The following is a 13,412-nucleotide window of genomic DNA, read 5'->3' on the forward strand; positions in this document are numbered from 1 at the left end:
CCACTGGAACTAGAAGAGCCTTGATCATGGGCCCTTTCACATTACACAATTGTAATGCTATGATTCCACATTAACTGACATGGCAACATCCTGTGGAATCATGGGACTGCAGGGATCCTCTACTAGGGAGCTCCTCTGTGGCCTCAGACCAAACTGCAAGCCCTAGAATTCCCTAGGATGCAGCCATCACAGTTAAAGTGAGCCCATAGCACCAACATTGTGTAGTGTGAAAGATCCTCGTATCTGGTAAGCATGTGCATAACTTTAACCACTGTGGCAAATGTGCATTTTGTGGCTCATTCCACTGTATTTGGTTTATGCCTTGGAATGAGATCTCCATGTCCTGGGCGGGGAGGATGTTGTTGTTTTGTGCGTTCAAGTTGACCCTAAGGCAAAACTATCATGAGATTTTATTGGCAAGATTTGTTCAGAGGTGATTTGACATTGTCTTCCCGAGGTTGAGAGCATGTGACTTGTCCAAGGTCACTCAGTGGGTTTCATGGAATTGAACCCTGGTCTCTAGTTGTAGTCCAACACCACTATGTCATGCTGGCTGTCTATAGCCATGTATAATAGCCACTTGAAACTACTGACAGTCAAGGTTTATCCATTTTTCATTATATTTTTCATTATATTTTTCAGTCATGCTACAGCCGCTATGGTTCTCCTCTTCCTCTGTTCTTTCATCAAAGTATTACTGGATTTTCTTTTTCAAATATATCTGTGAATGAAAGTGAAAGTGTGGTGAGTTTTCGATTTTTAAGATGTTTTGACACCTTTTATTTGCATTTGTTTAATTATTATTACAAAATAAAACAATTATTCCATGAACAAGTCTGGAGCCAGCAAGTTTTCCAGGAGTAAGTGTGAAGACATTTCAAGTGAAGTAAAGCATGATGAGAGTAGCAAATGATTTTTGCAAGCTAGGGACTCTGAAGACAAATCTCTCATAAACAGAAAGAGCTGCCCGACAGCATGGCTTACAGAGATGAAGAAACGAGGCAGTGATTCCCAGGTGTTGTGGTTTGCTTCTACCTTAAAGGTTTCTACTGAAAAGTGTCACCATACAGTCTCTTGGTAGGTACCACACATTAGGAGAGAGCAGCTTCTTGCCATCAGCCAAAGCTAGGTCAAGGATTCAAATCAGGAATTCGTTTGTTATAGACTCTTGTGAGAAAAGGGATAAAGGCAACGAAGACATTTCAGATGCACACTGTACATACAGTTACATTGCACTGCCAGGAAATGTAGCCTGGAACAGCCTTTATAGTTACATGCAATGTTCCTATGGCTACCATAATCAGTCAGCAGCTGAAGTTGGACAGAGAATCCATCTACTTATGCTTCCAGTTATGCTCTCAGAACATATGAATTAATTCATGCATGTTCTGAAGTACACACCTATAAGGGATCTTGCAGTTTTGACAAAATAGTATGTCATGCAAATTGAACTCAAAACACCACTTCACACACAACTCTTTACAAGGGGGATTGTATAGAACATACAGCAAGCAAGATATACACAACAGCGGCACTGGCGAATAGCAAATATTATGGCAGAGCTTCACAAATGGCAAGAGTACAGAACAGCAACCTTGCAAGGTGTGAATAGTCAGAGTATATCCCAGTTTGTTGGCCCCTTTAGAGGTCAAAAACATGAAGACTGGCTGAATGTGTTAGGAAGCAGCCTTTCTTTAGCATAGTTAGCAGAATGATGTGCCTCAATCTTCCTTACCGCCCAGACTGTGACTAAAATAAAACAAGAAAGCAGTATCAAGTTACCAACTGAAAAACTTTGCTAATTGCTTTTAGGATGTACATATGCAGTACATCCCAACTAATGGGGGAAAAAATAGAGCTGCAGTGAGCTTAGCCTTTCAACTCACCATCTCAGGGAGCAAAGCAAAAAGACATGGGAAGGGGAAGTTTTTATATGATCACTGACCCTAAAAGTTTCTTGGGTCACATGGTCTAGCTGCGTAGATACACAAAGTATTTATGACCATGCAACTGTTTAATCAGTTGGTTCATCACAAACACGTTCTTCGGGTAGCCAAAGAGACGACTGCATACTTAGACATCACCTGATGGTCAATATAGAAATCAAATAGACTGTATAATTAGAATGAGAAGATGGAGAAGTTCCATTCTTTCTCCAAAAATATAACCAGAAGCAGATTTTGGCACAGACCATGAACTGCTAATATTAAAAATTCAAGTTAAAGAACTTTAAACTAACCATCATGACAAAAAACAACCTGAACAACATCACCATAGAATTTAAAGATTATGCAAACAAACAAACCAGATTTAAGCCTAATTGACTGGGAGCCAGGACAACCCTGGGCTGAAGCCAGGGACATTGTCAGAGAGGAATGCAAAATGATGCTATTTACAGCCAAAAAGACAGAAGTCTCAATGGATGACAGATGAAACACTTCAAGCAGTTAAAGGTAGATGAGAAGCAAAAATTAAAAATAATAATTATAAGCTGCTCTGATAGCCTTTAGGGCTGAAGGGCGGGGTATAAGTACTCTAATAAAATAAATAAATAAATAAATAAATGTCTTTTTAAACTACAATTCCCAGAATTTCAAAGCAAGTTAAAGTGGTGTCAAACTGGATTATTTTTGCAGTGTGGATGCAGCCAAGGGTGGGGATGCTCTTCAAGCAGCAGGGGGACACATTACACGACCAAGTAGAAATACAAAGATGATGGAAATAATACACTGAAAAACTAAATAACGAGAGATTTCCAACTTGTCCCTCTGTTTACACGGACTTTAGATCCATGGCCCTCGCTTACTTGCACAGGGCAGAGGGACTTAAAATGGGGCGTGCACTGCCAATCAAGCCAATAGGGCTTGAATACCAGGAGATTTCCATGGGGAGGGGGGTTGGAACGGATCCCCCCAAAACAGAGGGGCGAGTGTTGAGTATGTTCTGTCTCTGTAGCTTGGAGCAGGTGTATGGATATGCCGTCTGTTCCTGGTGACTTATTTCTCCCAAGTGCTCTGAGCGTAGTTCTCTTCACTTTTTAAAATTGGAGGTTCGTCCTCATATGGTTCTTCTTTAAATTATTTTGTCATTACATACATTATTGAGTAAAAAAAGTGAGACTCGGTGTGGTGTAGTGTTACAAGCATGGATCAGGGTTCAAATTTCTGATTGAACATGAACATGGAAACCTACTGGAGGCCCTTGGGCAAGTCACACTTTCTCAGCCTCATAGGACAGTAATGGCAAACCGCAATCTGAACAAATTTTGCCCACCCTGCTCCCATGACAGGTTTGGCTTAGGGTTGCCATAAATCACAAACCGCTTGAAGGCCCATAACAATGTACATTATCAAGTGACAAATGCCATGGCCAGAATCCTATTAGCCCATTGCACTGGGCCAGTGTAGGCGGCAGCAGCCCAAGGAAAAAGGCCATGGGCAAAGTGGCAGTGAAGCAAGGCATGGGAGAAACAGGCTACTTGCTGACGGCAGGTTTTGTCAGCTTTCACTCGCCACCATTTTGTGACCCTGAGAAAAGTGCTACTGCTGGTGTAATGCACCAGCAGGACTCAGGCTCATGCAGGAACAAACACACCACAGATGAACACTAAGGCAAAATTTTGGCATCAGTTCAAGGGCAGCCCTGTTGCCAGCACACAACATCCCCAAGCGATGCCAGGGCCCTGGCAAAACCCACGACTGATGCCAGCCGTGGTCTCAGTCCTCCTTTCATTCCCTGCTATCACCGCCACTGACAGAAATAATCAGGAAGGCATGGCTGAGTGTTTGTATAGCATGGCACTGTCGGGTTAAAACAATGGCAGTGAACACCATGGATGGTGTAGTGTTTGAGTGTTGGACTCTGATTCTGGAGACAATGGTTTGAATCCCGGCTCAGCCATGGAAACTCACTGGGTGACCTTGGGCAAGTCACACTCTCTCAGCCTCAGAGGATGGCAATGGCAACTCCCCCTCTGAACAAATCTTGCCCAAAATCCCTCATGATAGGGTTGCCTTAGAGTCACCAAGTTGGAAACAACTTGAAGGCACACAACAACAACAACAACAACAACAACAACAACAACGGTAGCACAGGCAAGTAACTCTAGCTTTGTGGGTCTATCTCCAGTTTCCACAGCTGTCAGGCTGCTGGCTGTGTCAAATAATCTCCCCCCGAATTGTCTGTTCAGCTTCACAGAGGGCTCTGGTCAGTCCTGGAATTAGTCTCCGTTCTTCTCTGGGAACAAGGTGAGCAGAGGCCCTCCTTCTCCAGGACCTGGCCTCCATTTCCACTTTCTGTCCAGGAAGAATTCAAAGCATCCTCCATTTTGAGCAGGACTGGGAAGCATGGGCTTACATTTCTAGGAGTGTCTTTTAGCTTTAACTGCATTTTGTACAAGTGAACAGGCATCCTCCTTTCCCAGGTCATGTCTCCCATTTCAACCTCCTCCATTTTGAGCAGGACTGGGAAGCATGGGCTTCTTCCATTTCTAGGAGTGTCTTTTAGCTTTAACTGCATTTTGTACAAGTGAACAGGCATCCTCCTTTCCCAGGTCATGTCTCCCATTTCAACCTCCTCCATTTTGAGCAGGACTGGGAAGCATGGGCTTCTTCCATTTCTAGGAGTGTCTTTTAGCTTTAACTGCATTTTGTACAAGTGAACAGGCATCCTCCTTTCCCAGGTCATGTCTCCCATTTCAACCTCCTCCATTTTGAGCAGGACTGGGAAGCATGGGCTTCTTCCATTTCTAGGAGTGTCTTTTAGCTCTTTATTTTTAACAATCTTTACTAATTTCAAAACAAACTTTAAAAAGGAGACAAATACAGACATACTAAGCACACTAGTAGTAGAGACGTACTAAACACAATAGAAACTATTCAATACATACACATACAAGCATTGCCTCACCTCTACGAGGAGGAGGAGGAGGAGGAGGAGGCAGGGACTCAAGGCTTCCAGGCTGCCCAGCCCCTCCTCCTCCTCCTCCTCTGTTCAGCAGCTGCCCCTGAGGAGGGGGCGGGGCCAGGGGTGTCCATGGCGACCCTCGTCCCGCCCCCCAGCCAACGGGAGTGACGTCACCCTGCCCAACCCCACCCTGCGCTCCCATTGGCTGCGCGGGTGATGAGAGGGGCATTTCTGGCTCCTCCCGCCCAGCCTTTGCCACGCCCCCTCCGCGACGAAGCCCGGCTCCCGGAGGGAGGCTCAGCGGGCGCCCAGCGAGCTCACAGACAAAGCCCAGCGCAGGGACGGTTGGCCGGAGAGACCGAGTCCAGCGCCCCAGGTATCAGGCGCCGCTGGGCCGGTGGGGGGCGGCAGAGGGGGCTCTGGAGCCCGGGCCGGTGGGGAGGGGAGGGACCCAGGCGCGCCCTCCTTTGCCCGGACGCGTCCTACATTTCCCCGCCCTCTGTCCCGAAATGTCCTCACAGGTTCACCAGGCGCGTCCTCCATTTCCCACCTTCTCGGAATGCTCTCCCATTTAAGAAGAGGGTGCCCAGGCGCGTCCTCCTTATTCCAGGACGCGTCCTCCATGTCCAGGAGGAGTGCTAAAATGCTCTCCATTCTGAGCCGGACTAAGAAGAGCAATGCCCTCCCGTTTGGAAGATGGCGAAAGCCCAGGTCACCAGGCGTCCTCCTTTTCCCGGGCTGCCCTGCTTCCCCACCTTCTGCCCGTTAGGGGCTCCGAAATGCCCTCCGTTTGGAGCAGACTAGGGACAGGCTGCCCAGAGGCCTCCTCCCTTTCTAGGACCGTCCTCCATTTCCAGCTTCTGTCCAGGAGGAGTTCCAAGATATCCTCCGTTTGGATCTGTCTTTTCGGTGAGTGTCCTTAGGCTTTTGTTTCGGGATGCCCTCCACCTGCCTTTGCGGGGAGAAGGGAGACAGCCAGCCCAGCGGAGGAGGACGAGCGCCGCCAAATGGAGGACACTGCCCCAGGAAAACGCTTACAGACGCTCATCGACAGATAAACCCGCCGTGCTTCGTGGCCATGCTCCAAATGGAGGACCTTTGGGAGCCCTGCTGGGCAGAAGGCGGAAATGGAGGACGTGTCCTGGAAAAGGAGGGCGTGCCTGCAGAGCCCAGGCGGCAGGTGCAGAGAGAGAAAGGAGGGAGGGAGGGAGGGAGGGGGCTGGGGCGTTGCCTTTGTTTGGCTGGAGAGAGTTTGGGAGCGGATCCCCTCCCTGCCGGACCGAAGGGAAGACCAGGACCCTGGGTCCAGCCCAGGCTTCCCGGAGGGGGCGAGGCAGAGGGGCTCCTGCTTGGCCAGAGGGTCCCTTCTTCCGCTTCCCAGGGCGGAGAGGTCCCTGATCCTGCGAAGACAGAGAGAGAGAGAGAGAGAGAGCTCACTGATCCTGAGAAGAGAGAGAGAGAGAGATTCCTGGTCTTGCAAAAAGAGACACAGATCCCTGATCCTGCGAAGAGAGAGAGAGAGAGATCCCTGATCCTGCAAAGACAGAGAGAGAGAGAGAGAGCTCACTGATCCTGCGAAGAGAGAGAGAGAGAGAGAGAGATCGATCCCTGATCCTGCAAAAAGAGACAAGAGAGGGATCCCTGATCTTTTAGGGAGAGATCTGGCAGGGTGTTTCTGGACAGGGTAAGGCGGGGGGGAGCCTGCCAATCCTCTGGAGGGGCTCCCTCTTAAACGATGGGGGAGGCGAGTGCCTTTGAAAGAGCAGCCTTCCCGGCCGCCTCCCCTGTCTGCGAAGCCTGGCATCTGGGAGGCTGCCTCTCCCTCTTCTTTGTTGAGGGACCGACTGGCAGAGAGGCCCAGCCCCACCCAGGGCTGCTTTGTCAGGGAGAGGGATGGAGCCCCCCCCCCCCATTGCCCACCGACCCCGTGCTTTCCTGCCTGCCTTTGAGCTGGGCATGTCCCCAATATAAAGGCAAGCAGAACTCGGGCTCTAACTGGGGATGAAAAAGGCAAGGCTGAGCTGTTTCATTGTTACTGGGAAACCCTCGTTTGCTGTTGCCTTCAAGTCCTTTCTGACTTATGGCGACCCTACTATCATGGGGTTTTCTGGGCAAGATTTGTTCAGAAGAGGTTTGCCCTTGCCTGCCCCTGAGGCTGAGAGAGTGTGACTTGCCCAAGGCCACCCACTGGGTTTCGTGGCTGAGCCTGGTCTCCAGAGTCGTAGCCCAACAGGCAAGCCACTACTGTGCCACACTGGCTCTCCAAACTAAGTGCCTCCCTGGACTGTAAGAGTAATTAATGGATTTGTGGGTGAAAGTGACATGGATGAGCAAGAGTAGGGGGTGCTTTAGAAATGGGTTTGGAGTAGCTACATACTGTGGGCCCTGGGCATCCGCTGGGGTTTGGGTCCAGGACACCCCATGGATACCAAAATCCATGGATGCTCCAGTGCCATTAAATACAGTGGCATAGTAAAATGGGTTCCCTTATATAAAATGCCAACATCAGGATTTGCCTTTAAGAATTTAGATATTTTTAAAACACTTTCAAACTGTAGATGCTTAAATCCAAGGATAAAAAATCCATAGATATGGAGGGCTGACTGTAATATGTTTCCAGCCCCAGTTGAAAGCGTCACTTGTAATCTAGAAAGTCTTCCCCTGCTCTGGACCCTACAAAGAGAAGATGGGAAGTCTTTTCAAGCATCAGCCTAGCCACACCCTGAGATCTCCAGCCTTTTCCTCAGAGAGGTTTGGAAGCGAATGGCAAGGAAAAAAGGCTTTTCAGCTCATGGTGGCTCTGCACACTGGCTCTCTTTGTGTAGTTAGTAATAAACAAGGGGGTTGCTTTCCCTCCTTCCCACTCCATAAAACACTTTTTAAGAGAGAGAGAAACCCCACTCTGCAAACACTTAACACAATAGTTCTTAACCTTTGGGTTTGGGGTGTGGTCATGGATCCTTTTGAGATTCTGTGGATACCCCCCCCCCCCCCATGCACTAATACACATAAACAAATACAGTCAGCTCTCCATATCTGTGGGTTCTTTATCCACGGATTCAACTATCTACCTCTTCAAAATATTCAAAAGAAATATAAAATTCCAAATAGCAAGCCTAGATTTTGCCATTTTACTTTGACATTGTATATAATGGGACTTAAACATCCATGGATTTTGGTATCCATGGGAGGGGTCCTAGTACCAAACCCCAGTGGATACCAAGGGCTCACTGTATAGGCAAAATGTTGCATACAGTTTATTTTACTGTATTGCGCTGGATCCCATGTTAAGATCCCCTAATAGGAATATCCCCTTCCACTGATTTTCTAGTGTCTAGGAAGACAGGGGAGTGACTTTCCTGTGTGTAGAGGCAATACAGCCCTATTAAGAAAAATATCCTATGGTGGGTAGTCCTTTGCTTAAAAGTTAGGGGTGTTACAAGTCATTTGGCAGCTCTTCTGATAATACTGAAGTGGTTCTCAGCTATTCTAAGTTTAAGGGAGACTGAAATGAATAAAATGTTCATGGTGTGTGTGAAAATCTATGAAGTGAAAGAACGTATGGCGGTACATGAGGCATATAGTACTGACCTTTCAGAGGGGATGAAAGGCTTAATGGGGGTTATAAGAACAAGAACCTGTTTATTCCATTTCATCCAAATTAGATTTAAAAAGAAAGATCTTGGGGGACTTGTGGTCATATCAGGTGAGCTTTTGAGGGGGAGGGGAGTGATCAAGTGCCTACCTGGACTGTAAAACTAATAGTTTTTTTGATGAAAGGTGACATGGATGTGCAAGAGGAGAGGGTGCTTTAGAAATTGGTTTAGGGTAGCTACATAATGCATTTCCAGCCCCAGCTGAAAGTACCAGTTGTAATCTAAAAGGGCTTCCACTGCTCTGGACCCTTAAAAAAGGATGGAAAGCCTCTTCCAGCATCAGCTTACCCACACCCTGAGATCTCCAGCCTTGCAGTACCTCCTCCCAGAAAGCTTTAGAAGTTAATGCCAAGGAAAAGAGCCTTTTCAGTTGTGGCTCTTCTCAGGGAGGCCCGCTTGGCTCCAACATTTTCATCCTTTCAGGACCAAGTTGAGATGTTTCTTTGTTGTTATTGTGTGCCTCCAAGTCATTTTTGACTTATGGTGACCCTATCATGGAGTTTTCATGGCAAGGTTTGGTCGGAGAGGGTTTGCCATTGCCTCTCCCGAGGCTGAGAGCATGTGACTTGCCCAAGGTCACCCAGTGGGTTTTATGGCCAAGCATGAAATCGAACGCTGGTCTCCAGAGTTGTAGTCTAACACTCAAACCACTACACTGCGCCACTTGCTCTTGAGATGTTTCTTTACTCCAGTATTTGATAGGATGCAGTTGGGTGTTTTTTAATGAGTTGCATTAACACCAATTGATTTTGCTTTGTTATTTTAGGGAGTGGGAAGTGTTTCATATTACAGATATTTTGCTTTTGTTTTAACCTTTGCTTGTGTTAACTCTTACAAAATGTGGCATTTATTTTTTTAAAAAGATGTTTAATGTCTTTAGTTGTTGTTGTTGTTGTTGTTGGTGGTGTGTGTTTTCAAGTTGATGCTGAATTATTGCAACCCTAATCCTTGGGTTTTCTTTGCAATTTGTTCAGAATGGAGGTGTCCTTGCCTTCCTCAGAGGCTCAGAGATTGACTTCCCCAAGATCCCCCAGCAGATTTCCATGGCTTAAAGAGGGTTTGAAGTGTGGTCTCCCAGAGTACCAGGCCAGCATCTAGACCACTACACCAGGCTGGTTCTTGTTTAGTTAATACTAGTAATACAGTGGTACCCCGGGATACGAATGCGCCGCCTTACGAAATTTCCGGGTTACGAAAAAAATATATTTAAAAAAACTGTTCCGCGTTACGAAAGTTTTTTCGGGTTACGAAAAAACTTTTGGTGCTTTTCAGCGCTATTTCGCACCAAATCGCGGCTTTTCCCCATTAGCGCCTATGGGTTTTTCGGCTTACGAAGCCTTTCGGGTTACGAAAGCGGCGGCGGAACGGATTATTTTCGTAACCCAGGGTACCACTGTAAAATAGGCAGTCGTGACCACTTACGTCCTCAGACATGGATCCTTCAGCTCTCAAGCACTGACGCTTAAAATTTGAAGAATCAAGGTAGATGGATTTGATTCTGATAAGAGGAACACAATAACCATCAGAGAGAGACACTATCCATAATCAGAGACCAGAGCACTTCCTCCTGGGATGAAAAATATAACATAATAAAACAGATTGTCCCAAGGGGTGCCTGATTTGTTTATCTCAGCTGGCTTTTTCTTGTTTGAGGTGAAAGGGAATAGTCAACTGTATTCAGAACAGTTCACCTTGATGGCTTTCCATAGAGGGAGGAAATGCAGGAAGAGAAGGCTTTGATAAAAGGTGGATATGTATTGTTCCTGGGAAGCTAGAAGAGTACTATATATACAGTACTCATGTATTGTACTCTAAAAATTTTAGGCACAAATTGACTCCAAAACCCGAGTCAACTTATCCATCATAGGTCAATGTAAGTAACTCGTTTTTTTAACGTTTTTACACAAGACAGACATAAGATTCTCATCAGAAAATATACATACAGATACACACATCTTGCCCTCATCCCACAAGACAATAATATATTCAAAAATATATAACATAGAAAAAGTATAGCTTCCTACTACTTGGTCTTTTCTTTGTTTATTTCATCTAACCGTTGTATCTATCTGCTTTAACAACTGCATTCTTTACAAGTCTTTATCTATATCTATATAGCTTATATCTTAAATTATTGCATTTGCATTCATTTGCCCCACCTTCTCATATTATCTTTGACTAGACCTTCATTTCCCAGTTTTAAACTCTCAACCTTGTATGTTCTTATCAACCTACTAGCCTTTATTCTCTAACAAAAATAGCATTTTCTATATATAACTTTCCCCCCAAATCTTACAACACATTTTAACTTATAATTCTTTATCTATAAGATCCAATCTTTTTTTACGTTATCTTCAGTTTTCTCTTTCATCCAACCTGTCATTATATCCATTTCCGCCATCTCATATACTTTAATCAACCATTGGTCAATAGTTGGTGCTTTATCCGCTTTCCAGTATTGAGCATATACAATCCTAGCACATGTAAATAAATAAAATAATAATTTAAATAATAATAAATAAATAAAAATTTTATTTATATACCACCCTTCCATCAGATCAGGGCGGTTTACAGCAATTAAAATACAGTGGACAATAAGCATTAAAATCATACAACAAATACAAGAAACATAAAAACAAAAGGCCCCAGGTTAGCCAGTCCCGTTGCCAGTGCGGCGGAAGGAGGTCTATAGGACCTTATTCAGGGAATGCAATTCCGAACAGGAAGGTCTTTAAGTCCCGTCTAAATTGGGCCAGGGAGGTAGCTGAACGGAGCTCTATGGGCAGCGTGTTCCAAAGGGCCGGGGCGGCGATGGAAAATGTCCTCCTGGTAGTGGAGACAAACCTCGCCCCGGGAACCCTAAGTAGTTGCTGCCCAGTTGTTCTGAGGGTGCGGGGCGGAATGTATGGGGAGAGGCGGTCCTTCAGGTATCCTGGGCCCAAGCCATTTAGGGCTTTATAGGTCATCACCAACACCTTATATTGCGCCCGGAAGTGAATGGGCAGCCAATGGAGATCTTTTAATACCGGTGTTATATGGCTGGCCCTGGACGTACCAGTGACCAGCCTGGCTGCCATGTTCTGCACCATTTGAAGCTTCCGGGTTTGGTATAAGGGTTGCCCCATGTAGAGTACATTGCAGAAATCCAGTCTCGAGGTTACCAGGGCGTGTACCACAGTTTCAAGGTCCCTCTGGGCCAGGTATGGGCGCAGCTGGCGAATAAGCCGAAGCTGATGACAGGTGCTCTTGACCGTCGCATTCACCTGAGCAGTCAGGCGAAGGGACGAGTCAAGAAGCACCCCCAGATTGTGCACGGAGTCCTTCACAGGGAGCGTGACCCCGTTCAGGACAGGTGGAACCACCGCCATTCCTGGACCAGGGGAACCTATCACGAGTACCTCCGTTTTCTCTGGATTCAGCTTGAGTCGGTTTTCCCTCATCCAGCCCATTACTGACTCCAGACAGGCCACGAGAGGAGAGACGCCATCCTCAGTCACTGCATCAGTCGGAGACATAGAGAAGATTATTTGGGTGTCATCAGCGTACTGATAACCCCGTGCCCCATGTCTCCGGATGATCTCTCCCAGCGGTTTCATGTAAATGTTAAATAGCATGGGAGACAGAATGGCTCCTTGAGGGACCCCAGTTTTAAGGGCCCTCTCATCGGAGCACACGTCTCCCAGCTGCACCATCTGGGACCTCCCGGAGAGGTAGGACCGGAACCACTGGAGCGCAGTGCCCCCGATTCCCACCTCTGCCAGGCGCCCCAGAAGGATACCATGGTCTATGGTATCGAAAGCCGCTGAGATGTCCAAGAGCACCAACAGGGACACGCTTCCCCTGTCGATGCCCAGACGGAGATCATCGACCAAGGCGACCATGGCCGTCTCAAACCCGTAACCTGCCCGAAAGCCAGTTTGAAATGGGTCCAGATAATCCGTTTCATCCAAGACCGCCTGAAGCTGGATTGCAACCGCCCTCTCGATCACCTTCCCCAAAAATGGCAGCAGTGAAACTGGCCGATAATTATTATATACCAGGGGGTCGAGGGAGGGCTTTTTTAATAAAGGTTTTACAATGGCCAATTTAAGATCGGATGGAAATTGCCCTTCCCTCAAAGATGTATTAATAATCCGGCGTAACAATAAAGTTACAGCCGGTCCCCCCTGGGCTGCTAGCCACGAGGGACAGGGATCGAGAGAGCAGGTTGTCTTCCGAACACTTCCGAGGATCTTGTCCACATCATCGGTACTTACCAACTCAAACCGATCCAGTTTAATAAAGTCCACGGAGGCCCTGGATACCTCTACTCTAGGTTCTGCCTGAATGTCGGCATTAAGACCTTCGCTTATCCGAGAAGTTTTATCCGCGAAGAAGTTGTTAAATTGGTCACAGCAGGCCTTAGAAGGTTCAAGGATCTGGTTCAGGGCAGGAGGGAGCTGAGTTAGCTCCCTGACTACCCTGAACAACTCTGCTGGACGCGACTCCGCGGACGCGATACGAGCACCATAGAACGAATTCTTTGCTGCTCGTATCGCCTCTCCGTAGTCCTCTAACAGTTGGGCTAGGAGAGTCTTGTCGTCTAAGCGAAGGTGTTTCCGCCAACGGTACTCTAGCCGTCGCAGCTCCCGCTTCCTTGCCCGGAGATCTTCCGTATACCAGGGCTTACGTTTGGAAGCGGGTCTGAGAGGGCGCTTGGGAGCGATACTGTGTATAGCCCTCGAGAGACCGGTATTCCAAATACCAGTCAGGGCATCAGCAGAGTCGCCGTCACTTCCAACCATGTATCCCTCTAGGGCTTCCTGGAACCTATTGGGTTCCATTAGCCTTCGAGGGTGGACCATCCTAATA

At 47.0% G+C, this 13,412-nt stretch overlaps 1 protein-coding gene across 2 annotated transcripts in view; it reads left to right on the forward strand.

Moving 5' to 3' along the window:
* The first annotated feature begins 5,168 nt into the window (after positions 1 to 5,168).
* Positions 5,169 to 13,412, forward strand: part of LOC149322005 (uncharacterized) — a 33,409-nt gene continuing 25,165 nt past the window's right edge. Inside the window, exon 1 of one of the 2 annotated variants that reach the window (XM_089532890.1) lies at positions 5,169 to 5,281. The gene's annotated coding sequence lies outside the window, so the exon portion shown is untranslated. Of the gene's footprint in view, positions 5,282 to 6,054; positions 6,086 to 13,412 lie in introns of those variants that run through there. The other variant, XM_089532882.1, reaches the window with a different exon arrangement.

Source organism: Sceloporus occidentalis, unplaced genomic scaffold (assembly GCF_023333645.1).
Source record: "Sceloporus occidentalis isolate IW3139 unplaced genomic scaffold, rSceOcc1.0.p SCAF_1, whole genome shotgun sequence".
In the NCBI taxonomy this organism is placed as follows: Eukaryota; Metazoa; Chordata; class Lepidosauria; order Squamata; family Phrynosomatidae; genus Sceloporus; species Sceloporus occidentalis.